At 33.8% G+C, this 25,088-nt stretch overlaps 1 protein-coding gene and 1 pseudogene across 2 annotated transcripts in view; both read left to right on the plus strand.

Moving 5' to 3' along the window:
* The window catches only part of LOC120773986 (furin-like protease 2), a 392,069-nt gene that overhangs the window by 153,346 nt on the left and 213,635 nt on the right, over window positions 1–25,088 (plus strand). The window lies entirely within an intron of this gene.
* LOC120773710 lies at window positions 629–1,320 on the plus strand (annotated as a pseudogene).

A 25,088-nucleotide genomic window follows, 5' to 3' on the forward strand; every position in this document is an offset into this window, starting at 1 on the left:
ATACTAGGAAAGTCTATAGATTTACTTAAAGATGAGTAAAAAATGCATGTAAATTACAAAAATTGGAATTTATTATTCAAGTAAGAAATTCATATGCCATATATCGCGTAAACGAGCATTCTGAGAGCTGAGAAAGTATGTATGCATATACCCTACCTCCTAAGGGGCACGAGTGTTCAACTTGTGACATTTGTGTATAGTTTGCACCTTTTTCCAACAGTAAGTATAATGAATAAGGTAATCTGTGAAGGAGCTCAAATGAGGATTACCGCATCAAGTAGCTCACTGGCTCACATATAGCTGTAAGACCAATTTTGACTTGGGGTATGTTGGTATGGTGGCCAATAACAGAAAGAAATAAGCGTAAATAAAACGTATGGGAAGAATACAAGAAGCGGACAGTATTTGTATCAGTGGGGCTTTCAGAACAACGCTAAGCCAGGCGCTTAACTTGACTTTACTTTTACTGCCAACAGACTTGTTCAGTAAGCAAATGGCAGCGAAGTCAGCTGTTAGACTATGGAAATCTTTCCTTACAGTCGCTAGTAACAAGTGGCATTCCATGATATCTAAAACGTAACACTTTCTTCCCATTACCACGGATTTTTGAAATCCTACATAATTGATTCTAAATTCGGTTTCTAATATTAGCTTCCCTGTCAGAGAAGAGTGTGAAAGTGGCGAGGTAGACGATAGCGCAGGGATAAGCACCTATACATATGGTTCCAAACTAGATAAGCGAGTGGGAGGTGGTGTTTCCTCTGCAAAAATAGATACCAAAATTGCCTTTCGTCTACCTGATCACTGTAGTGTCTTCCAAGTGGAGATCACAGCAATTAAAAAAGGCTTTTCGTTCTGATAAGAACTATATTTACGTATATATACAGATAGTCAGGCGAATTTAGGATCATTAAAATCTCTTATAATCTTTAAATCTCATCTAAGTTAGTAAAGAAATGTCTTCGTCACTTAGGGGATCTAACATGCTATTTCACGATGAGCCTGCAATGGGTGCCAGGATATAGGAATGTGCCAAAGAACTGTGCAGAAGATGAACTAGGTAGAGCAGGCACCAACCAACAATTCGACAACAGAAAAGAAGGAATTTGTATGCCTCTGGCTACTTGCAGATGTATAATCGACAAAGATGTTATAAACTTAGCTGTGTCTCGATGGAATCAATCTCTGACTTGCTCAAAAAGCTGGCAAAGGTGGCATGAATGGGGCTTGGACTGCACAACTATTAAAATTCAAATGGAACAACATAAGAACTCTAGTTGGCGTGCTAATTGGTCACCGTCTAATAAGAAGACATTTTAGCCGACGAAACGCCTCTAATGGCTGTTGTTACAGCTGAGTAGGAGATAGTTAAACATCCTCTATGCTATTGTAAAGCTCAACATAGGAAAAAAATTTCGACTATTGATCTAGTGTTTTTCATGAGTTCACGGAGCTTGCTCAGATAAAATTTCTGGTACTGATGAACTTCAGAAGAAGCATTGAGTGGGTCAAAAAGAAGCCAATAGAGTCAAAATGGTTCTCCTAAGAGCCAAGGTGCGACGTGAGACAGCCACTTTACCAATTTACGTTAATGAGCGGCATACAGTGTTAAGGCCAAAGTTTAAATATTTAATATGTATCAACCACACGGTTCTCCATGTAGGTGCGCACATCATATTTGCCAAGCCTTACATCTTCAAACGGAGGATAAAAGTATAACTCAGGTGTAGCTAAGTTAATGATTGTCTAAGGGTGATCCATTTCCCTACTTATTTAAAGAAAAAACACGGAGATTTTTTAAATTATTTAACGAGGAATGTATTATCGTTCAAAAGAATATTATTATATTTTTTTCGAAGATTATCTTTTTCAAATGTTAGTCGTGGCTATGTTTCAGATGGTCCATCCGTGGAGTCGAATTTTGAATGTGCAAAAATGCTGTGCTTAAGTGCTTGCGTGGAATATTTAAATTAAATATTTAATTTTTTTTAATATCTTGATTAATATATTTTTGCCTAATATATTACATGCAACAAAACCAGCATAGTTACAACATGCACGACAAGGTGTATCACAAGTACGCGCCTCTTCAACAAATAAGCACACTTGTTCAAAAGCATATTCTCATACTAACAACAGTATACACAAATATACGAAATACATATCCAAAGGTACTTATATGCCTAAGTGAAGATGCCTTTGCCAAATAATCACGAGGCATGCCTTAAGTGCGCCGACAAGCACCAGATTTGACGACAAAATAGAAACAAATAAGAAATTCACACATGGGAATATACAAATTGAAATTTGTAAAATGGCATTCCAAATTCAAAAGCCCTTCTGCATATGTATCTGTATGTATATATGTAAATATGTGAGTGGGTACTTCAATGCGTGTTTCAGCAGCGAAATGACACCGACTTGGCGTGTCAGCTTTGATTTCACGACTTATTCATTTATTTGTGCACTCACATACAAACAACCTGCCAAAGTACTTCTTGGTGTTTTTTGCTTTCTACCGCTTGTTCTTCATCTGTGTCTTTTTGCCGTTGCGCTTGAGTGTGTTTATAAAATTCGCAACGATTTAATTAGCGCCGCGTGTTGAAAGTCAGTCAGCGCGCAGCGAACGCGCGGCGCGTGTTGTTTTCTATGGGAAATTAGCGCCGTCTTCACTGGCTTTTTGCGTCTCTTCCGTTGCTTTGCATATATTTTAAATTAGCATCCTTTCCTCCTGTCTTTTGGCTTTTGTGTTTTTGGCGTCGTCGTCGTCGTCGTCGTCTTGTTGCTCGTTTGTTTTCATGTCGTCGTTGTTGACGCCCTTTGCATTGTAAATTACAGACTGTCTGTCTGAATGTGTTTTTCGTTGTTTCGCTCTTTAATTTAATTTTGACTTCGGCGAATTGCGGCCATCCATGCAGTTGTTTATATGTAATGTAAATATGTATGTATGTTGGTGTGTATGTGTTACCAAATAAAATTGTATATGGTACAAGCAATTTCTAACTCATATTTTTTTGTGTTGTTTGGTTTCAGAATTTAATTTGCAGGCGTATGCAAATTACTACGTTCAGTTATTTTTTAAAAAATAATTGCATTCTGTTATATTTTTATATCTCTAAAATACAAATTGCAGTAATTCTGGAGGTAATTCTCCAGGACAAAATATTAAAAATACTCATATATAATTTTTCTTCTCTTTGCAGGTAAATACTACTTAAATAATATCGAATAAACGCACAGAGCCTATTTTGAATTGTAAGCAAATATTAAATTTCATCTGATATTTATAATATTTATAATCTTCCCTTTTTTATGAATTATACAAACTAGTGAACTAGAAAAATTATTTAAAAAATAATTCATAATAGTCGGAAAGGAAAGATAAAATAACAAACACTAAGGGAAAAATTATTTACGGGCGATCTGAGTTCAGGAAAAGGATAGGAAAATTTTTGAAAAAACTTACCATAGTAATATCTTTTATAAATTTTTTATACCCATAAACAAATTAATATTTGGCTTGAGGTTTTTTTGCTTGAGAACTAGAATTTTATCGATAATAGGCCAATATAAGGAGAAATAATGAATATTATAAATAAAAAATACTGTATAGACTGCATTTCCACCAAATTTCGTGGAAGGAAATTATTGTTTGTAAAGCCCAAAAATTTGGTTATGTGAATATTCCACATAAATTTTGAGGCTATACGAAAAAAGGCTAATAAAACAGGTAAAGCTGCTTTCATTATCTACAATTTTTCCATATAACTTTTTTCTATAAGACTTACAGTTTCGCCAGAAATCGAGATAAACTCTTCTGTACCCTAAAAAACCCAGTCACGCCGCTCCCCTTCCTTTTCCCGGCCAGAGATCGCTACACATGTCAACCAATGGCAGAAGCTTGCTAAATTCCATTTATGTCATATGAGCTTCCAAAACCATGAAGGCAGTGGTAGAAAAGTTTGTACAGATGAAAACATAAGAAAATCTTAAAAATTATCCTTACTATTGATTCTGCCTCTTATCAACATTTTTTAAAAAGCGGTTGTCTAATTGTAGAAAATTTCAAATAAAATCAAAAATTAGTGATTATTTAAATCTTTTAATTATCTGGTTTATTCTTTATATATCTTTACTGGAAATAAGTTACAAAAATTGAAGTTTGATCTATAAATTTTCTACTTTTTGGATTTTTCTAGCAGACAATTGTACTTTCCTTACAAAGCTACAACTATATAAAGTTCCGATAGCTTACTATTTCACCTCATGCAGTAATCTTAATATCGGGAATACTTTGCTACCAAAAGGTTAGCTTTTTGGAAGCAGCATAGGTTTAACATAGCACTCACTCTTCTAGGTATGAAGATCGAATTTCTGTAGACCCCTACTAAATCTGTTCAAACAGTACCTGTTCTCTAAGATCGAAAGTTGCAAAGGCAAATAATCCATCGTCCATCATCGCTTACAAATTATTTTTCAAAAGTACCTATTCACTCTCTTTTACCGACGACTTTTTCTATCAGCTTTTAGCATATCCATAAGTCAATCTTTTGCTAAATATTACACTTACTTTGGAGAGAATTTTGGATTTTTGGCAAGCTATCTTTCTGGGAACACATAGTTACTAAAAGAAATGCACCTGTGAAGGGTATATTAGCTACGGCGCAGCCGAAGTTAAGGTTATTTCTTGTTATTATTCCTTTTGATTATTTTTGGTTTTGTTAATATGTCAATGTTATTGGCCGAACCTATGGGGTAAATTTTCTAAAAATAATGATTTTCTTCAAACATTTCTACTTCACCCAAAAACCTCAAAATCGCCACTACATTGATCAACTAGGTACGTACATTTACCAAGTACTAACCTAGACTAACCTTCTATAGTTTTACGCCAAATCCAATTACAATATATTTCATCACAATATTTTTTAATGAGAATTTAATCAGCTAACTTGAAAAAATATAAGCGCCGCAGCACATAAATCAAAAAAATGCTTTGAAAAAAAGAGCAAAACTTCGTAAAAACGTGAAAAATTAATCCACTCTAAATAATTTGAATTATTGCGACAGCAAAGAAGAGAAAACGCCGGGTCGCTGGCGCGCATTTGTGTGTATGTGCGTGCGAATGAGTTAGTGAGTATGAGTTGCGAATTGAATTATGGCCAGCAGAAGCGATGGAGCGCGAATGATGTGCGATTTCATTCCTGTGTATGTGTGTGTGTTGTTGGTGCTGTGCATGGCTTTTTTTCATCAAAAACCTATTAAACACCAAAATGGTTGCATTAGCAAAGGCCAACAGGCAGATTACAATAGCAAAAACAATGTTGGCATAAGTTAAACACACACACACATAAATTAGGCATACTTTTGTAGCAAATATGTGTGAAGAACGAGCGAACAGTGAAATTATTGCCAGCGCGTTGGAACGGCAAATGTGTATATGTGTGTGCATTTATGTTTGTATGTGTGTGTATGCACACGAAAGAATGTGCAAATGAATGGCGTCAGCAAAGTGTTTGGACAAAGCGGCCGATGAAATGTGTGAACACAGCGAAGTGCGCAACTAGAAACAACACCAGCGCCATTATAAGGACGCTAACATACATACTTGTGATATGTATGTATGTGTGAGGCTGCAAATGGCGCGCAGCAAGCAAACAGTGTTAGAGCAGAAGTCACGGCGCGCAGCGTTCGCCGCAATTTAGATATGGCACAGGCACGCCTGCCTTGGCGGCGCGTCATGTGGCATGCAGCGCGCACAATGCGGAGGCAAGCATCCAAAGTAAGCATTGCTGCTGCAGCTGCTGCATATTTCCATGTCATGGTTGCGTTGTGCGCAACTGTTTGCGCTCAGCAGTGTTTGCCGCAACGCAGCGGCAAGTTATGATTCATAATTTAAAATTTCACAGCGCGAATGCTGGCCAAAGAAATTTCGCTGGCGCATGCCTTGACTTGTGTTGCAGGAAGCTGAATGCCGTTTTTCACTTATGCTACCGCGCTATTGCCTACTGTGTAGCATATAGTACATATATGTCAGGAGCTATGTGTGCGTGTTGAGTATATATGGGCTGGTTTGGTTGTCGTACTTTCTAAATTGCTTTTATCAAAACTTTTTATTGTAGAAAATAGAAGTTAAAGAGTTTCTTTCATTTTTTATTAATTAATTAATTATTCAGCTTTTGTTCCCACAAAAATATGTCGCTTGTATTTAAAGTTTGTTAGTAATTTTATTTTGAAGAAAACGCTCTTCTCTTCTTCCGTGAAGAGGAATCTAGTGCAAGTACCACTGGTTGAGTTTATGTTGCTACCTTTTGGGATGCAGAGAGGAGTGCAGAGAAGTTTTTGAAAATAACGGTAATGAATGCTGCTCAATTTTAGTCTTCGTTATGATATAAACTTTTACAATTTCGATCTTTAATTACCTTATCAAAATTCCAAGTGTAGGCAGGTCTAACGCAGTGAAGGTCTGCTTCCCCTATAGCTTAGCCAGCGTAGCCGCTGTCTCAAATTTCACTGAAATATGTCAATGTCGTCGTATATCTCGTACAGCTCATCGTTCCATCGACCGCGTATAGCAGGACGGGGATGATGAGTGACTTAAAAAGTTTGATCTTGGGTCGTCGAGAGAAAACTTTACTTCTCAATTGCCTACTTAGTCTGAAGAAGCCACTGTTGGCAAGAGATATACAGGTTCAAAGATATATGAAATTATCTACGACTTCGAAGTTATGACTGTCAACAGTGACGTGAGAACCAAGTCGCGAGTTCGACGACTATTTCGTCTTGTCCTCGTTCACTACCAGACCCATTTACTTTGCTTCCTTGTCCATTCTGGAGAAGACAGAACTTGTTGAGACCAATAATATCAATGTCATCGGCAGCTGATCTCTCTCATAGAAGAACGTACCTGTTCGATTAAGTTCTGCAGCTCGAATTATTTCCTCCAAGAGTAGATTAAAGAAGTTGCACGATAGGGAGTTGCCTTGCCTGTAACCTCGTTTGGTATCGAACGGCTCGGAGAGGTTCTTCCCGTTCCTGTCACAGCTTTTGATATTGCTCAACGTCAGTCCACACAGCCGTGTTAGTTTTGCGGGGATACCAAATTCAGACATGGCAGCATAAAAGCAAGTCCTTTTTGTGCTGTCGAAAACAGCTTTGAAATCGACGAATAGATGTTGAGTGCCAATCCACTTTTCACGAGTCTTTTCCAACGTAGGCTTTAATCTTTTTCACACACATATTGAGTAGGCTTATCACACTGTAGTTGGCGCAGATTGTGGGGTCTCCATTTTTGTGAATTAGACGGAGCACACTTAAGCATCAAACGTTGGGCATGCTTTCATCCAACCATATTCTACAAAGAAGCTGCCGTTTTGTTGTTCTTCAGACGGGTAATCGCTATTCTAACTTCTTCATATTCGGTCCATGGAACGACCGCTCGTTCGTCATCGATTGGGAAATCGGGTTCACCTTCTCCCGGCGTTATGCTTTCACTGCCAATCAGCAGGCTGGACTAAGAGAAACGAACCTGTTTTTTAACTTTTAGCAACAAAATAGATTTTTTTCAGGAAAATCTTAGATTTTATATATTATAAATCGTGTATCATAAAAGTTTTCTTAAGATGAATATTATTTTATATCCGTTAGTTAAATCAAATTTGTAAAAGGAATTTTTATGCTACTTTTTTACTACCAAGACTTCGTACTCACGGAAAGCTACTTTTGCTTCACCAACATGTTTCACACATAGATACATATATTTTTCTATATACCATACTCAATATACATACATAAGCCGCAATAAATCTGTATGTCTATAAAATAAAAAAAAAAACCGAGCAGGCAGTAGGCACTGTAATCGTATGTGGCACAATGCTACAGGCATTTGTGAATTTTACTACTATTTTATAACATCTACTACTTTCTTTACTTTTTCGAATTTAAACTTTTCCCCTTTTTCATTTAGTTTTGTGCCACATTCACTTTTGCGGCTGGCAATAAAATCCACTAAAACTAAAAAATTTATGAGCGCTTCGTGCGGCGTCGGAACTTGCGGCCATTTTAAGTGCGTATTTTGTAACAACGTTTTTTCTTCTTATTGTTGTTATTCTTGTTTTTGGTTTAACTCCACATTTTTAAGCTTTTCGTTTCGCCTTTGTTGTTGTTATTGTCTTCACGTAGTTTTACTTAATTGAATTATATCGGATGCTGGCAGCAGTGCAACACGCCGCCAACTGTAAATGTGTTTATTGTTGCTGTTTTTTATTACAGTTACGTCTGTTATACTTAGCGTCAGTTTACAGTTGCTTCATGCGCCCTTCACCAGTTCATAAATAAAAGTTTTATGTTGCAAGTTGCACAAATGTTGCAGCAACGCGCAAATTTTGTTGTGGTTTTTGTTATTATTGGCCTGACAATAAGCGCATTTATTAAGAAATATAACCTTAATGTCGTCGGCGATTTTAACGTACGCGCTGAAAACGCTGCAACAGCAACCGGGATGCGTGTGTGTAACGAAAAATGATAACACATACACATATACACATATACAAAAACACACAGAAGCTATTTTCGTTTATAAAAATTATACTTTTAACTTGTATGAGTATTTGCATCTGTACACATATCTGTATCTGCTATTTTTCAATTTTAAAATTTGTGGTGCTTAAGTGAATTGTTTGCATGCAACTTTTACTCTCTTCTGTATGTGTGCATTTCTGTGTGTGTGTGTCGCTTCCTTTTTTATGTCACCGCGATCCTTTCTGTCTGTTGATCGCAAGTTTGGCTTTCATTTATATGTTTTTCCGCTTAAATGTTTGTATTGTTGCTGTTCAGCGCCTAAAAGCGCGCAACAACTTTCCGCTGCAAGTGGGTTAGTAACAATTTATTGCCTTTTTACATGAAATTTATTTCAATTTGGTCGCAATGCATTTTATCGCACTGTTGCAAGTTCGTTACTGATAAAATCGCTTTGGGCGTGTGTGTTTGTAAATATACGTGTGTGCGTGAGTATTTTTTATTGCTAGTTGATTGTCGATTTTCGACTGAAGCACAATTTATTGAAGTAATAGCTGTTGTTTCTTGCTCCATCGGGCTGTGAGTTCTCGGATTTCTTATTTCGGATTTTAAGTTATGTAATAGTTGTCGTTAATACTTTAACTGATGTGTCGTTTATTAATAATACCAAATTTAAAAATATTTTTAACAAAAGAAGAAATTTTTCTATAATAAAAATTTCGGTTGAGACCTCTAGTTTTTTCATGAAGACAGCGACTAAGAACCTCTCAAAACCATAAAATAAAAGAAGAACAAATATTTATTGGTTATTCATTGAGATCTAGACTTTTAAGTCGATATAGGATACAACAAGAAAAAACGCTAAAAATTATAAAATGTTTTTTTATCTTTTAATCATTTTTGTTTCAAAGCAAGTTCCAAATTGTTCAGAAGAAAACATATAACGCCCTTTAATGTATACTTACAAATAGTCAGCATGATGTGCTGAGTCTGTACATATGCAAACTATTCACGTAGTTGTTGAAATATTTTACCTAAAATACGTCTCTATACGTCCTCTTCTTCAAAGGAACAGCTAATTTCTTGGAACCGTCAATATCAAACAACTTTAGCTTAAAACTACCGTAGAAACTGCACGATCGAAATCAAGTTGTTTTATTGGAAAATTTTTTATTTTACGGGATATCTTCGCGAAATTCGGCACGAAGTATTCCCCAAAGCATTCCTACAATTCTACGCCAGTAAAGAAGAAAAAGTCTTAAAATCTCCGAAGAAATTGTTCAGATCGGCCTACTATAGCACATCGTTGCCATACAAACTGACCTGTCAACAACAAGTTAAAGACCTCTTCATACCCTTTTATGCTATAAGAAATCCACCTGTGAAGAGAATTATAACTTCGGTGCAGCCGAAATTAATAACTTTTCTTGTTTCTAGACAACCTTTCTCAAGGAGACAACAAAAATACATATACAATAGGTGTTAACGTTCTTATTACTGCATGGTGTTTGACCAAGTTTCCAATTCTGGCAATGAATGCCAATTTCTATAATTAGTACAGCTTTATTTTATTTTGTGGGTGGATACTTTATTAAACGATTAGGAAAAACGAAAGCGCCAAATGCTTCTCAAAAAAGTACTTTAGACGGCTTCAGTTTATGTGAGTTGACAGGTTGTGGTAACTGAAAAGCTGAAGAATATGTCAATTCCAGAATATATGTATGTCTAAATTGAGAATTTTTCGACTACTACCCCTTTTGTATGTACTTCCACTAAGGGGCATTGGTCTTCGAGTTAATCAAAAAATGAAAAACTGCAATTTGAAAGTTTTATTTATTTATTTATTTTATTTTTTTTTTGGTTTAAGAATATGAAGAGACTATCGAATTAACCTAACCAAATTTTAATGCAAAATAGGTAAAGCTGATCCTTCAAGGTTAATGAACAAAAATAATGACTTCCAATATATCGTCACCTGAAATATAAAATAAGGTAACAACATTTTCGGAAATTTACAGTGGCATGAATGCAACGCGAAATTAAATGGAACATGAAAAAAATTTTAATATTATTTAAAACTGATTTATATCTGAGGGCGGAACCTGAAAATGTTGGACATATGTAATATTATGTATGTAATTTGACGTAGTGTATCGTAATCATTAAGACACTCAATTTCGAATTTTTTGATGATACGATATTTTACATTTCAGGTGACGATATTTTTATTATTATTATAATCTAGCATTAGAAAATAGTATTATAGCTTAAATAATATGTTGGTGTTGATTCTTGTGCCTTGTGCCTGTGTAGGGGAACACTTACCACCTTGACAAATTGCACTTCGCTACAACTAAAATTCAATTGCTTCAAATGCGACAAGAAAGCCTTCGATCGGTAACCAACCCTTTCTACTTGTTGGGCCGTGTAAAGTTGTGTTGTGTGTTTAAGTATTATCTATATATTGCTGTTGAGTATTTGTGTATGTGCTGGTGTTCGCAAGTGTGGTGTGTTGTGGGTGTCAGTGTTGTGACTTGTAGAATGGTGTGTAAGCGGGCGGGAAATTAGACTTATTTAACCAGATTGAGATTCAAAAAGATACTATCATAAGTATTAGTAACGATTAGTTCATTATTTTATTTTTCACTTCAAAGCACTCTATTCGAAAATTATCATTAGTTGCTTCAATGAAGTAGATTCATTGGCCAGAAGAGTTCGACTTACTTTTCTTACACCACATTGAAATTATAATGGGGAAATCAGACTATATATAAGGCTTATGAACAAGAACGACTGATGTTAAAATGAAATAAAATACTGAAATTTATGCAGATAATGTTATGTCATTTATTATTTGAACAACATGTTCACCAAATGGCCACCAACTTCGGCTATAATGCACTGAATATTATCTTCGACTTCCACGAACGTTGTGGCTCGTCGTCCTGTTGGAAATTGAGTTCGTCCTTGTAGACTTTATCAAATTTTGGGAAACAAAATCGTTCAACATCGTGATATCACGCTCGCTAATAATATCAACTGCATTTCTTGCCTCATTTCGAAAGAAATAAGGCTCAATGAAGCCACCATAGCAAAATCCGCACCAAACGGTGCACCTTACTTATATTACTTATATATCCTACAACTTGACATCCTCAATTCTAACACTTTCTTCAATACATTCCGTCTTTTTATTCATGCTTCCTTTCCACTTTGGTTCGCCTCTCACAATTTTGTTCAATTAAAAACTTGCAAGCCTTTGTTATTCTAGCTCCTGTGTTGTTATTCTAAGTTGTCACATATGTTGGACATCTTCTGCTTCTTTGAAATTCTTCTGCACTAGAGCTTCTACTTACATACTTCCTCCTGTCACATATGACTCTCTCACCTAAGCCCTTTAATTTGACAAAACCCAAAAAGTGGTGAGCTGCATTAAAACTTCTCCTCGCTGTTGTTTTCTTAACGCCGTCCAAACTTTTTGTGTAAACAAGGAAAGAAAGAATAGCGGGAAAAGATTGTAAATTGATCGGTACGGTTGCTGATATCGGGTATCAAAGGTGCAAAAGGATGCCCTTCAAGAAATCTTTGGCTTAAAATTTTTTAGTTGCTAATTTGGTGTATTTTTAGAGACACTAATACCTCTTGGGGCTTACTTGAAAACAAGCAGACATGCCACAGCTGCACCTCTCTGATTTAGCACATTCATTTAGTACCCTTCCGTTCAATAATTTGCCGACAATTGGTCGCCCCTCACTGCACATGGACCGGATAGTTGCGAGATGCCACAAAAGATTAGAATGAATACCCTGGTGTAACGGCAAAGCAATCTGCGGCACATTGCTCGCAAATAAAAGAGCGTGTGGCATGAAGTAAATAACCAGGTAGAGGATTTACTCGTTATAACGGCAAACGGCAAACTTTCAACGTTGTGAGTTTGTGGTTTGTTTGGTTAACTTTAGCCCGCATTTTTGTTGTTGTGCGGTTTTCTTAGTTGAGTTTGTTTAAAGTTCCATGGCATTTTGTGGGTACAAGTATAATTAGAAAATAAACTTGTACAACTTGCCACAGCAGACGCTGAACGACAAAACAACGTAGCAAGCGAGAACGAAGTCTTAATTGCTGAAGTTCTTGCCGGCCGCAAGGCAAACACGAAATCAAATTGAAAGAGAGAGAAAGTAAGAGAGTATAAGAGGGGGAGAAATAGGTTTAAAAATAACTAATAAATACAACAACAAATAATTTTAATGCGGCTGCAACGAAGCTGTAAACAGGTGCACAAGTAGTTGATTTTTATCGATCAGATTGTATGACAGCCATATGCTATAGTTTTTGGATCAGAACGATTTTTTCGCAGATTGCATCATTGTTTTAAAAAACACTTCTTCTTAAATTTTTTGCAGATACCTCTTCAAAAAAGAAAGTTTTTCATACAACGACATCATTTTAATCCCTCAATTTGTATGGCAACCATATGCTATAGTGGTCCGATCTGAACAATTCCTTCGGGTATAATGTCGTTGCCTTAAAAAATAAACTATGCCAAATCTCATGAATATATCTTGTTAAATAAAAAAGTTTTTTTTATACAAGAACTTAATTTGAATCGTTCAGTTTCTATGACAGCTATATGCTATAGTAGTCTGATATCGGCGGTTCCGACAAATGAGCAGCTTATTGGAGAGAAGAAGATATGTGCAAAATTGCAGATCGATATCTCTAAAACTGTGGGAGTAGTTTGCGTATATTCAAATTAACTGACATGTGGACTGACAGATAGACATGATTTTTACATATGTCTTATAGAGACAACCTTCTGAGTACCAGATAATTCGTGGCAAATTTAATAAAAAACAAAAATAAAGAGCAAACAATCAACATAACAACCGGCGAGTACAGGGAATATCTGCCAAAATGGCAGAAGACAAATCGAAAAAAATCGTTTAACAGAGCAACTAAATACAAAACCTGCGCTTAAATTACTTAAAAATGTACCATGGATTTTAAAGGCGATTAACTGGCAACAAAAAACAAAAAAATAAAATCCAAGCAAGTAGCGGCTCCACAATAGGTGCAAATGCCCGAATTTGGCTGAAAGAAGAAAGCAAAAATGAAATAAATTGGTATAAACGTTGTTAGCAGCATGCGAAATTTACAGGATAAAAATGCGCTTATACCAGACATTATACCGTCACCGGCTATTCTTTTGTACCGCACTCCTATCTTCTCATTCCCCTCTTCATTTAACCGCTCTCGCTACATACATATCTCTATTTCACTTGTTATTCGCTTGCCTTCATTATTTGAGCATTCGCTTTGCTTTAAGCGGCTTAGCGTCGAGTTGAGTCGATTCGACTCGACTCGTCTTGCCGGCTTTCCGGATAACTGCAAATTGCTTCGTAGTAGCTTACCAATACCTACAAACGTCTATGTGGGGATTAGTTATGCTCGCTTACAAATGAAATGTTGTGTAGCTCTATTTGAAGGTGTTCAGGTGTTACAGAATGTTTCAAATGCAGTTCTCAGCATATATACTCGAGATCCGATATGTGGATATAAATGCAACTGAAGACGTATTAGTTTACATATTTTGGGTATCTTTTGTTTCTCATTGTCTTTCATCAAATAGTTGGAAAGTGATCTTCCATGGTATAATTTTTTCGTTGAGTTTTGAAGTTAAGGGCTTACACGGGTTTCATCGGGTTAAAACCAGTATTTTTCAAAAACACATTTCTCATATAAAAAATTAAATATTTTATTTACATTTTTACAAAAAATTTATAATTTCACTGAAAATTTAGCGACATTTTTTGTTTTTCAAATAGTTGAAATCGAAAAAAAATTCTTCGTCCAAGTCTTTAAAAATTTCATGAACATCGGTTGAGTAGTTCACGAGAAATGTTGCCAACCGACTTCAAAAACACAGTTTCGAGAAAAACTCATTTAAAGACGGCACACTTAGCCTAGCTAGCCTCGAGCGCATAAGTTCTCAAGGCTGTATCTCCGAAGCGTGAAAACTTAGAACAATATTCAAAAGGTGTTGTAGAATTGAATAAGACATTAAAAATAATCGATTATTTGAAAGCCGCAAATCCATGTAACCCCTTACAGGAACGCATAACTGAAATACGGCTCTCTAAAGTCTGATTCGTTAACAGATTGTTGGCATGATGTGAATTTTTCATGAAATTTTACCGCAAAGCTCTGAGGACCCCAAATCGTAGCTGTTTCCAGTTAATTAACATTTCTAAGACAAGTGATAGCTAACCTGGCGTTTTTATCGTACAAAAAACCCTCAGTGGGGTGTTGTTCACTTGAGATTCTGCAAAAATCAAGGATATTCAAATACCATTTTCAGGTTTTGGCAGCAAAATTGCTGTCTTTTTTACTTTATTGAATAAAGTGATATTTCTAAAAGCATATTTCTATGATATACCGTTATACAATTTTCATAATTGGAACTAGTTTTATTCTCGAAAGATATACTGAGCTCTGAAATATTGTACTCGGATCACAAAGTGACTTAATAGTGGTTCGCTAAGAAAGACCTGATTCCATATACATATATTATATGGGTCGAAAAAGTCTCTTCGTATTTTGTCAATAGAGGTTGTTGCAGTTGTATATCTCCAGTGCTACCAATCACACTGTGTCATATCATATAGTGTTGGAAAGGTGAGATTTTAAGCTCTATGTAACCAAAAAAAAAAAATTCGACGAAGTTGTAAAAAAGTTACAGCTACTCAAAAATAAGTGAAAATAATGAAAAATTTTCTGTATTTTGAAATTTTTTTATACAAAAGGGGAAGCATGCCAGGCAAGCCAGTAATGAAATTTGTGAAGTTTACGGAGACGATACTGCATTAGTTCACGTAGCACAACGATGGTTCGCTTGCTTCCGTTCTAGAAATTTTGAAATTTTGATTTACACCAATGAAAGTTTTAAACTGATGGAATAATGTCTCTGGCGTAAAAATGGCAAAAGGTGTTGACGAAAATGGTACATATTTGTTTATTTATTTATTATTATGAGCACAAAAAAAATTAGTTGAACTTTGATTAGAAATACGAATAGACCTTTTCGACTACCCAATACATTGGTTACCCTTCAAAACTAGTTTTTTAATTCAATTTCAAGCACTTAGTTATGCGAATCACTCTTGCGTGTCAGTAGTTTTTAACGTCTTAAAATTTTAGAAAAACATAAGAATCAAAATAAAGCTTTCAATATTTTCTAATCATGCTTAGCCGTAAACTTTCACATGAAACACACTATCTGAACGCTGTAATGCTATAAAAGTGTTTGTGTGTATCATTGAGCATGGTTTTCGGCAGATAACAGTTTAAGCTGAAAGTCCAGAACAATGCCATTGATTCTACTTCCATGGAATGCTTTGTTTCAGTGAATTCGGACATGAGTTATCATCCGATTTCGCACTGCTATGCATGAATTCTTAACGGAACATACATATGTATGTATGTTTGTACATAAGTGAGTTGAGACGATTAATTGGCATTTGCGAAAATAGCGGAATGCCAGAGCGTTCTAATGTGAGTTTTTTTAAAGCAAAGGAAACAAATCAGACGAACTGATATCAGTAATGGAAATCGATATTTTCGGATATTACACTAAAAACCTGATTTGAACTTCGCTCCACTAATTAGTTTTGCAGGAATCTTTGCTTTTCTATATTGCAAAAAATAAATTTAAAAAAGATATTTGTTAAATAAGAAAAAAATTAAAAAAAAATTTTTAAATAAGAAAAAAATTTAAGAAAAATTAAAAATTCTTCACAAAAAATTGAATATTATTTTCAACTCAGTTTAACAATGCCAAGCATTCAAGTATTTTTTTTTTAACAATTTTTAAGCTTACATAGTTTTTTCAGTTTTTGTAATAAATTATTTACGCTCCTCCCCTCTGCGGGTTCACTGACATCGCTTGCTAGTAGTTCATGGCTGCCACTGTTTACAGTAATTTTTCTCAAGCTAATGCAAATGTGTAGCTAAATGCATGTAATTATATTTAAATATGCATGAATGAGCTTGTACTCATTTTCACTTGGCTTCTACGCGCATTTCCAAAGTCGATAAATATATGGGTTTGTATGTACATATGTATGTAAATATTTGTTTATTTTCGAGGTGACTCTAATTGAATGAGTAACGCTGGCAAACAAATGCCATCGATTGTTCTCAAACATCATTGCCAAGTGCTTTTAGTTGGTAGACTGATGTTTGTTGTTGTTGTTGTTGTCGCTAAAATGTTGTTGTAATGTGTGTTTATTACTGTTGTAATTGTTTTTTTGTAGTTATTGTTGCTGTTGTGGTTATGACGGAGTTATTGTTGTTGTTTTCGTCGTTGTTTTTGTTGTGGCAGAAATGTTGTTATAATGAATTTGTAGATGAAGTATTGTTTCAATGCTGTTTTTTGTTTTTTAAATGTGTTTTGTTGATGTCGCAGACGAAACGTGTATTTTTTCGTTGTTATAGAAGAAATGCTGTTGTAATGTATTTGTTATTGTGAAAGAAGAGTTGTTGTGTTTTACTTTTCGTAATAAATTAGTGATTGCTAGGATAATGTTGTTGTTGTAATATTTAAAATGCTCTTGTAAAAAGTTTTTAATGTTGTTGTAGTGGGATAGTATTATATTGGTTGAAATGTTGTTGTAATTGTTGTTGTAGTATAAATGTTGTTGTAATTTTTTGCTATTATTGTTGTAGTTGCAATAGTGTTGTGATGTTATTCGTCGTTTTTGCTGTTGAAATGTTGTTGTAATGTGTTTTTGTTGTTGTTGTTACTTGCATCAGTACTATTTTGAAACTCGAGCAGTAGCATGCTTGTTAGAAAACGGCCAACATACGCAAATAATCATACACACCTGCAAACATATATTCACATACAAACATAGGCATATTTGTATGTATGTATGTACATATGTCTTGAAGTACAAGCACCGCGTTGCAATCAGTCCACCAACTTGACCAAGCCAAGTGCTCCAATGCTCAACTGTGTGTATAAACTGTTAAATGGATGTGGCCCAATTGCAAACGCAGGCTTGCAATGCAGATTCAAACTCTCATATATACCTACATACATACATGCAAAGAAATATAAGCGTATGTGAAATTTACTTCAGCTGCTAACAAACCCCAACTGTTGGCCAGCTAAACTGTTGTACCGTCCAGCAAAGTGTGCCACACGCAGTTCAAGGTTGTAAAGCTATTTGCACTAAAAGCTGCTGGCTGGCTACTGCTTGTTTACCTCTAATTTCGCAAGCAAGCGCACACACGAACACTTACATACATATACATATATATATATACATATATACGCACCCATATATATATATACGTATACAGAGTTTGGCATTGAAATCTGTTGGCGCTGCGGTGGCATTAGTGTACGTTTAGAGGCAATAAATAAAAGGTGAATTGTGCAAATGCAAAGCGCACCGATCTGTGGCACGCACGCAAGTGTATTTAGAGAGCCGAGATACATGCAGAGATTTATTCGTTTTTTTGTTGTGTAATGGAGTTTTGAAAGCTGGTAATGATTATGATTAAAGTGAAGATAAAATTACATGATTGTCTCAAGGTTGTCATATATTTCGAATTATCCATTTAGAGATAGTTATAGATACCCTCGGTGACCTCAGCTCAAATTGTAGACACAACGCAATGCACTAAAACATATGCCAAATATATCGTTACATAGCCAACTGAGATGAAAACTAAGTTTAGGTTAGGAGAGGTTAGGTTACACTGCCTGGCTGTCACGTCATTCACAGATCTGAGGTATTTTGTAATGTAAGATGGAAGTTCATTATTAATACTAGCTGAAGTTTGAGAACGTCAACACATTTTGCGAAGTTTAATAGAAACTTTATATCTAATTCTAATACTTCATCTAACTGCGAAACTCCTAGATAGATATCAGAGTTTAGATAATAGAGTTCTAGGTAAGGCTGAAGGAGGTGTTCCAGCGTCTCTTTGATGCATAGTTCCCTGCATTTTCTACATGTGTTATCGTGATGCCAGTAAGTTGTGACCTGTGACTAAGCCAACATTCGTCTGCAATTTTTTCGTGACCGTGTGAGTAGAAAGCTTGCGTGCTGGCCATTCAGACATTGCATCTCACCCTGATCCATCTGGCAACTCTTTTAAAAATTACTATACCTACCGCCTATATGCTTCTATTAGCCAGCTAAGCACATTTCCTAACATTGAAGAATCTTGAATTATTCCAGCCGCTTGAGAGATCACCAGAGATCTAGCTGCACGCAATAGACCCCGGCGCCTTCTCAGAACTAAAAAGAAGCGGGATAATAAAGAAGAGGCTCAAATTTGAAAGCCGAGCTTAGCTTAATGGAATCCGGTCATTCGGTAGCTCTCTTGTATAAAATTTTTTTGATTTTTGATTTGCGATAATGCACCATCTTATACTGCATTGAATATTCGTGATCATTTCGCCACATTTTCAACTAATGTTGTGCCGAAACCACCGCATTCGCCTGATTTACCTTCGAGTAACTTTTGGCTTTTCAGCAAATTCACATGACCACTCTGAGGACACTGCTTTGACTCAATTGAGGATATAAAAGCTGAAGCGAAGAAAGCTCTAATGACCAACACGACGGAGCATTTTTCCAAGTGCTATAATGACTGGAAATATCGTTGGCATAGGTGTATTGCAGCGGGAAGGGATTACTTTGAAAGAAATGAAATGGACAAAATTCACCTTTCAATTTGATCACAGTATGATAGTATGTACGCTTCATAGAATGTAAGGTAATGCGACATGGGAAATGGACCAAAACATTTGGGACCACAAATAAAAAGTTTCACTTTTAGAAGCATCCATTTTAAGTAATTATAGTAGGAGGGTGATATTGAGCTTTAAAAGCCTGCTAGAACCTCCTGTAGAAATAATGGCAATCCAAGAAAAGTTCAAAATTCAGTTTTAATTCCGCATATCGCCACCTAAAATGCAAAAAAACCAACATCATTTTTATACGTTTACAGGCGAAGGAAAAACCAAGTGACAGAAATCACTCAAATTGAAATAAAATTTGAGGCTTAGTTATAAAACGGTTGAATATTGGTTATAAAATGGTTATTTATTGGTTATTATATCTGACAGCAATTTTAAATTTTTTTTTGGATGATACGCATTGAAAATAAAGTTTCAGGTTTGGTTATAAAACGGTTATATATTGGTTATAAAATGGTTATTTATTGGTTATTATATCTGACAGCAATTTTCAATTTTTTTTGGATGATACGCCTTGAAAACAAAATCTCAGGTTTGGTTATAAAACTGTTATATATTGGTTATAAAATGGTTATTTATTGGTTTTTATATCTGACAGCGATTTAATTTTTTTTTTTTGATAATACACATTGAAAACAAAAATTTTAGATTTGGTTATAAAACGGTTATATATTGGTTATGAAATGGTTACTTATTTGTTATTATATCTGAAAACGATTTTAAATTTTTTCTGAACGATACGCTGTTTTGCATTTAAGGTGACGATATATTCACAAATATAATGGACAATTTTTTATACTGATTCTAGGCCGAATTTACTTTTTTATATCGTAGTTTGTGATATGTTGTATGATTTTCATTTTTTAGTTGTCTTAAAGGCATCCTTATAGAATTATTTTCTTCTCGCCTACAATACTTTTACCTTTGAACTGATTAAAGATTTTAAGAACTTTTTTTGCAGACTACCAGAATATCAGAAAGCATAATATAATGCTAACAGAGTTGCTTTCAGTTAACTAACTAGTTATTTTACCAACCTCAATTTCTGTGGACTAAAACGCAACAACTTTTTCTATGCACTCAGACATAGTGTTTAGTGTGGAATTAGAATATTTTCCACAGCAGCTCTCTCAACGTAATTATATAATACTAGTTAATAAGCAAAGCTATATTAAATACATAAATCTGGTATATTTCGACAAAAATCATTTATTTATTTTTACTAACTTCAGAAAATTTTACCAAAATCAATTTTTGCAAAAACTTCAAAAAACCGAAAGATCATCAAACAAAATCAATTTGTATTTTTTCCAGCCATTTGAATAGCATTAATTATCTGTTTACATCTCCACGCATTTAAGTATCTTTCTGAATTTGCATATCCGCATATCTGTTAGGCGGGCGTGGTCGCCCGAAATTAGCTGTAAAATATGTCCGTGGCAAAATCGCTGTCTGTTTCGCTGATAATAAATTCTCCGCTATTTTATAAATTATGCGCACAAGTTGATAAGTAAGAGCGTGTATTTATTTACGCGCACAAATTTCACAAATTAAATGCATTTCAGTGACACTGATTTATGTCTGCCAGCCATGTCACATACATCTACACTTATATATGTTAATGTGTGCGTGTTTTTGAAAGTTTGCTTTGAATGTTTTGCGCTTTGATTGATTGGCGATTTTTTTAGTGAGTGACTGTTCGTGGGCGTGCTTGCATAATTTTTGGATTAATTTAGCAAAATTTAATGGTGACATTTTTGGATTTTTTCTTTTATTTAAGCTGACATTTTCAATTATGCTAATATTTGAATTTGAATATGAATGATGATAGCAGTGATTATTAACATTTATTTTTGTGCTTTATATAATTGTGAATGTTCGTTAATGAATGTTAAGTTCTATTGAAAATAAAAGAAATTTAATTATTTTGTATTCCAAATCAGCTGTCAAAATATGAATAGGCCAGTAAAAATATGAATAGGTAAAAACAATAATTACAGATGCAATTATTTTTATTACTCACTCGATTTTTTTTTAAATTAATATCTATTTATTACTTTAATTAATATGGCAACACTGTTCAACTTTTTACATAGTTTAAATTTTTTTAACAAAATTCTCTTATCGTTTCAAAATTAGGAAAATAATTTTCTTTTTAACAAATTGACTTTTTATTAGATGGCAACTCAATAAAATTGAATTTCTAAAATTTACTAAATTCAATAAATGTTCTAAAAGTACTGTCTAGATTGCGTTTCTTTGAAAAAATTGTATTATACACATATCTTTTTGAGTGGAAATTTTTTAACTTCATTCAGGGATGAAAATTAACAAAATTTACAAAAATATAAATTGTTTTTTTTTTTTAACATTTTATAATGCTTTAAAAAATAAAACAAAAATAAATTCTAATTTTTTTTAAATACTGTTTTTGTTTTGCTTCGCAAAAATTAATAATTTTTGTCAGGTGGCAACCCTTTTATTTAAATATTCTTAAAACACTGCCGGTATTATGTTTTTGATAATTTTACAAAAACTTTTTTTATTTATTATGCACATATGTAAGTACATATATGAGTTAAGATTTCTTACACTTTATAAAAAGACGCTAAAATTTAATTAAAAATTATTAACAAATTTAATTTATTTTTTTTTGCTGTTATAATGACTTTAAAAATTAAAAAAATATATATAAATTTTTAAAACTTTTTCTTGCCAAATATTTATAATTTTTGTCAGGTGGTAACTCAATGATCTAAATAAATTTAAAATAATGTCATTATTATGTTTCCTATAATATTATAAAATTTTATATTACGTACTTACGTATACGAGTTAAGATATTTTTACATTTTAAACAAAGATGTTAAAAATTAATTAATAAATTTAAAAAAGATATTTTTTTTATATGTTGTTAAAATGATTTCAAAATTTTAAAAATTGAAAATTTACAATATTTTTTTTTAATTTTCTTCTTGCCAAATATTGACAATTTTTATCAGGTGGTAACTCTATGCATTCAACTAGCTTAAGCTACTGACGCAATTGTGCTTTATTAAATATAATACTTTGTTTTAATTCAAATTATTTTTGCTTTACAAAATAAGGAAAAATGCTTTGAATTGAGAAAAAATATAATTAAAAATTTTTCGAAACTTTTTCAATTATTTTTTTGAATTTCTTTCTTTTCAATAGAAAAAAATTTAAAAATATTTTTTTTAATTAATAAATATGTATGTATTAAACAATTCATTATTTCAATCAACATTTTTTTTATATAAAAAAGTCAATAATTATCAAAAATTAATAAAATTTACAATAATGCAATTAAATTTTTAATTCATTAAATTTAAATTTGAAAATAATTATTTAATTTTTAGAAATAAAAGAAAGTTTGAGAAAAGCTTCAAAATTTCAAAAATTTTGGAAACTCTTTTTGAAATAAAAATTATTTGAAGCTTTGAATTATCTTTTTTTTAATTTTTTCCCAAATTTTTTTTTGTTTACATAAATTAAATAATAATTTTCAAATTAAAATTTATTAAGATTAAAAATATTTTATAATGTTTTTAAAAAAATAAATTAACATTTTGTATTCAAATTTATTGTTTTTTTCCAAAAAATTTAAAAAGTAGTGTTTTTCTTATTTTTAATATCCAAATCACAAAACTGTCGTCCATTTGCATACAACTTTCATTTCCCCAAATTTTCTTTAATTTTTTAAAATAATTTACATTAGTCTAATCCAGTTCATTTTCCGCTAATATTATTGCATAATATGTTTTTGTTTTCTTCCTCTCTCTTTTTTCCTAACTAAAATCCGTAAATTTTCCGCAACTTTCCTCTTTCGCGCAACGTGCCACCGTTACCCAAATAAACTTCCGCTGCAGCAACTTGACATAGTGTCTACGCCTGCGCACATCCGCACGGCGCCAACAGCTGTGCGCCATACATACAATAACGGCAGCCACAATAAGAAATGTGAAAACCGGCAAGCGTTACGCAATTTGCGCTTGCTTGCAACACGTTTATTACGCAACGCTGGTGGATGTTGCAAGCAAAAAACTGAAATAACAGCTGGAGATGGAAAGGAAATATAAAACAGGTCTGCACTTTCACGTTTATAGCAAAGTAAACTGCTTGCAACACACAGGCGTACATGCCTACAAATATACTTATGTTTGTATTTATAGCTGTGAATATGTACTCATTAAGTGTGGTAAGTAGCGCAGTTCAGTTGCATGGCGCAACCAGTCAAACAAACCAAAGTTCGCACAAAGCTACAGCTTTTAAATAACTACATATGTATGTATGTGTAGATATTCATGTGTGTACCTTGAAAAAGTTGCAACTAAGCAAATGCCGCTACAAACCGTTAACTGTGCACATGCTATTTGGGCGGGCACAAGTGGCGCAGTGGTGGCATATGAAGTCAATGGCAACTAACCACTTAACCAAGCGAGGTATATGGCACAAAATGTGTGTGTGTGTGTGTGTGTGTGTGTGGAGTATATATGTACGTATATGTATGGAGTTTATTAAAGTGAAGTTCAAAGCCAAGTTGTGTCGGTGTTTTATTTAATTTTTTTTTTCTAATTTTTCTAGTTTATTTATTTTTTCTTTGCAATTTTATGTTTGCTTGCAATTCGACTTGAGAAAGAAAAAGCTATGCTAAGTTTTTTACATATCTACATATATATATGTATATTTCCTACTGTGGGTAAGCTTCTGTAAAAAATAAGCGTCTTTTTGTTTCTGCTGTTGTTGCATGCGCTTCTTGAAACGACCAAAGTCACCAAAACTTGCCGACACCGCAAAAGTGCCAGAAGAAGAAAAAATAAAACAAGAAAAGAGAAAATTTTCAACTTGAAAAGCAGCTGTCATGCCGGCACGCGACTTCATATTGCTACATACATACAAACATAAATACGTGTAGTGATATATATACATACTTATACTTATGTATATATGTACATATATACAAACAAATTTTCTGTGGACTGCTTCTATTTATTTGCATACTCAGTAAATTCAAAGCCAAAGTCAGCTGTCTCACCGCCGCTGCCAGTTGTGTTTTTTACCTTACATACGCACACACTATTTACATATATCGAAAACATTTTTTTGTAAGCTGTTGCTTTTTCGAATGTTTCGTTTTTAATTTTTTTAATTTTCAACTTGACATTGACGTTGCCGTGTGAGCTGGTCATTGCGGATATTCGGAAACTTTTATATTTATATTAGCATACATGCATATATATATGCATATATGTATACGTATATATGTACATATATGTACGTACATATGTATATGCGACTAGGTTTTTTCATTAATTAACATTTTTTTGGTATATTATTATCATTATTTCTGCCGTTCAGTTAGCTTTCATTAACTAATGTCGCTCCTTTCTAAGCAATTATGCTCGTCACAGCTTAAGAAACATATTTTTTTTTTTCAAAATACAGCTGGTTCTCAGATGTTTTATATGAAAGATGAATACTGATTCTTAGCAGCAGCAGCATATATTCTGTTTTGTTGTATACAAAAGCAGTTAATTATCAATGTGCAATCGCTAAGCAGTATATGCTTCATCTCTTTATCCAAACGAAGAAAAAAATATTGATGATTTCTGTGATAGTGATCACAATTCTCTCTCAGGCAAGATTTGATTGTCATCTATCATAAAATATTCAACAGAATGTCGTGATTATGGGACCAAAAGAGAATGATTCTCCTCGATCAAGAACATTAGCGTTTAAGGAGTCGGTTGATTTACTACGAAGCTTTTATTACAAAAAT

The sequence above is a fragment of the Bactrocera tryoni genome, chromosome 4 (assembly GCF_016617805.1).
Source record: "Bactrocera tryoni isolate S06 chromosome 4, CSIRO_BtryS06_freeze2, whole genome shotgun sequence".
Lineage (NCBI taxonomy): Eukaryota > Metazoa > Arthropoda > Insecta > Diptera > Tephritidae > Bactrocera > Bactrocera tryoni.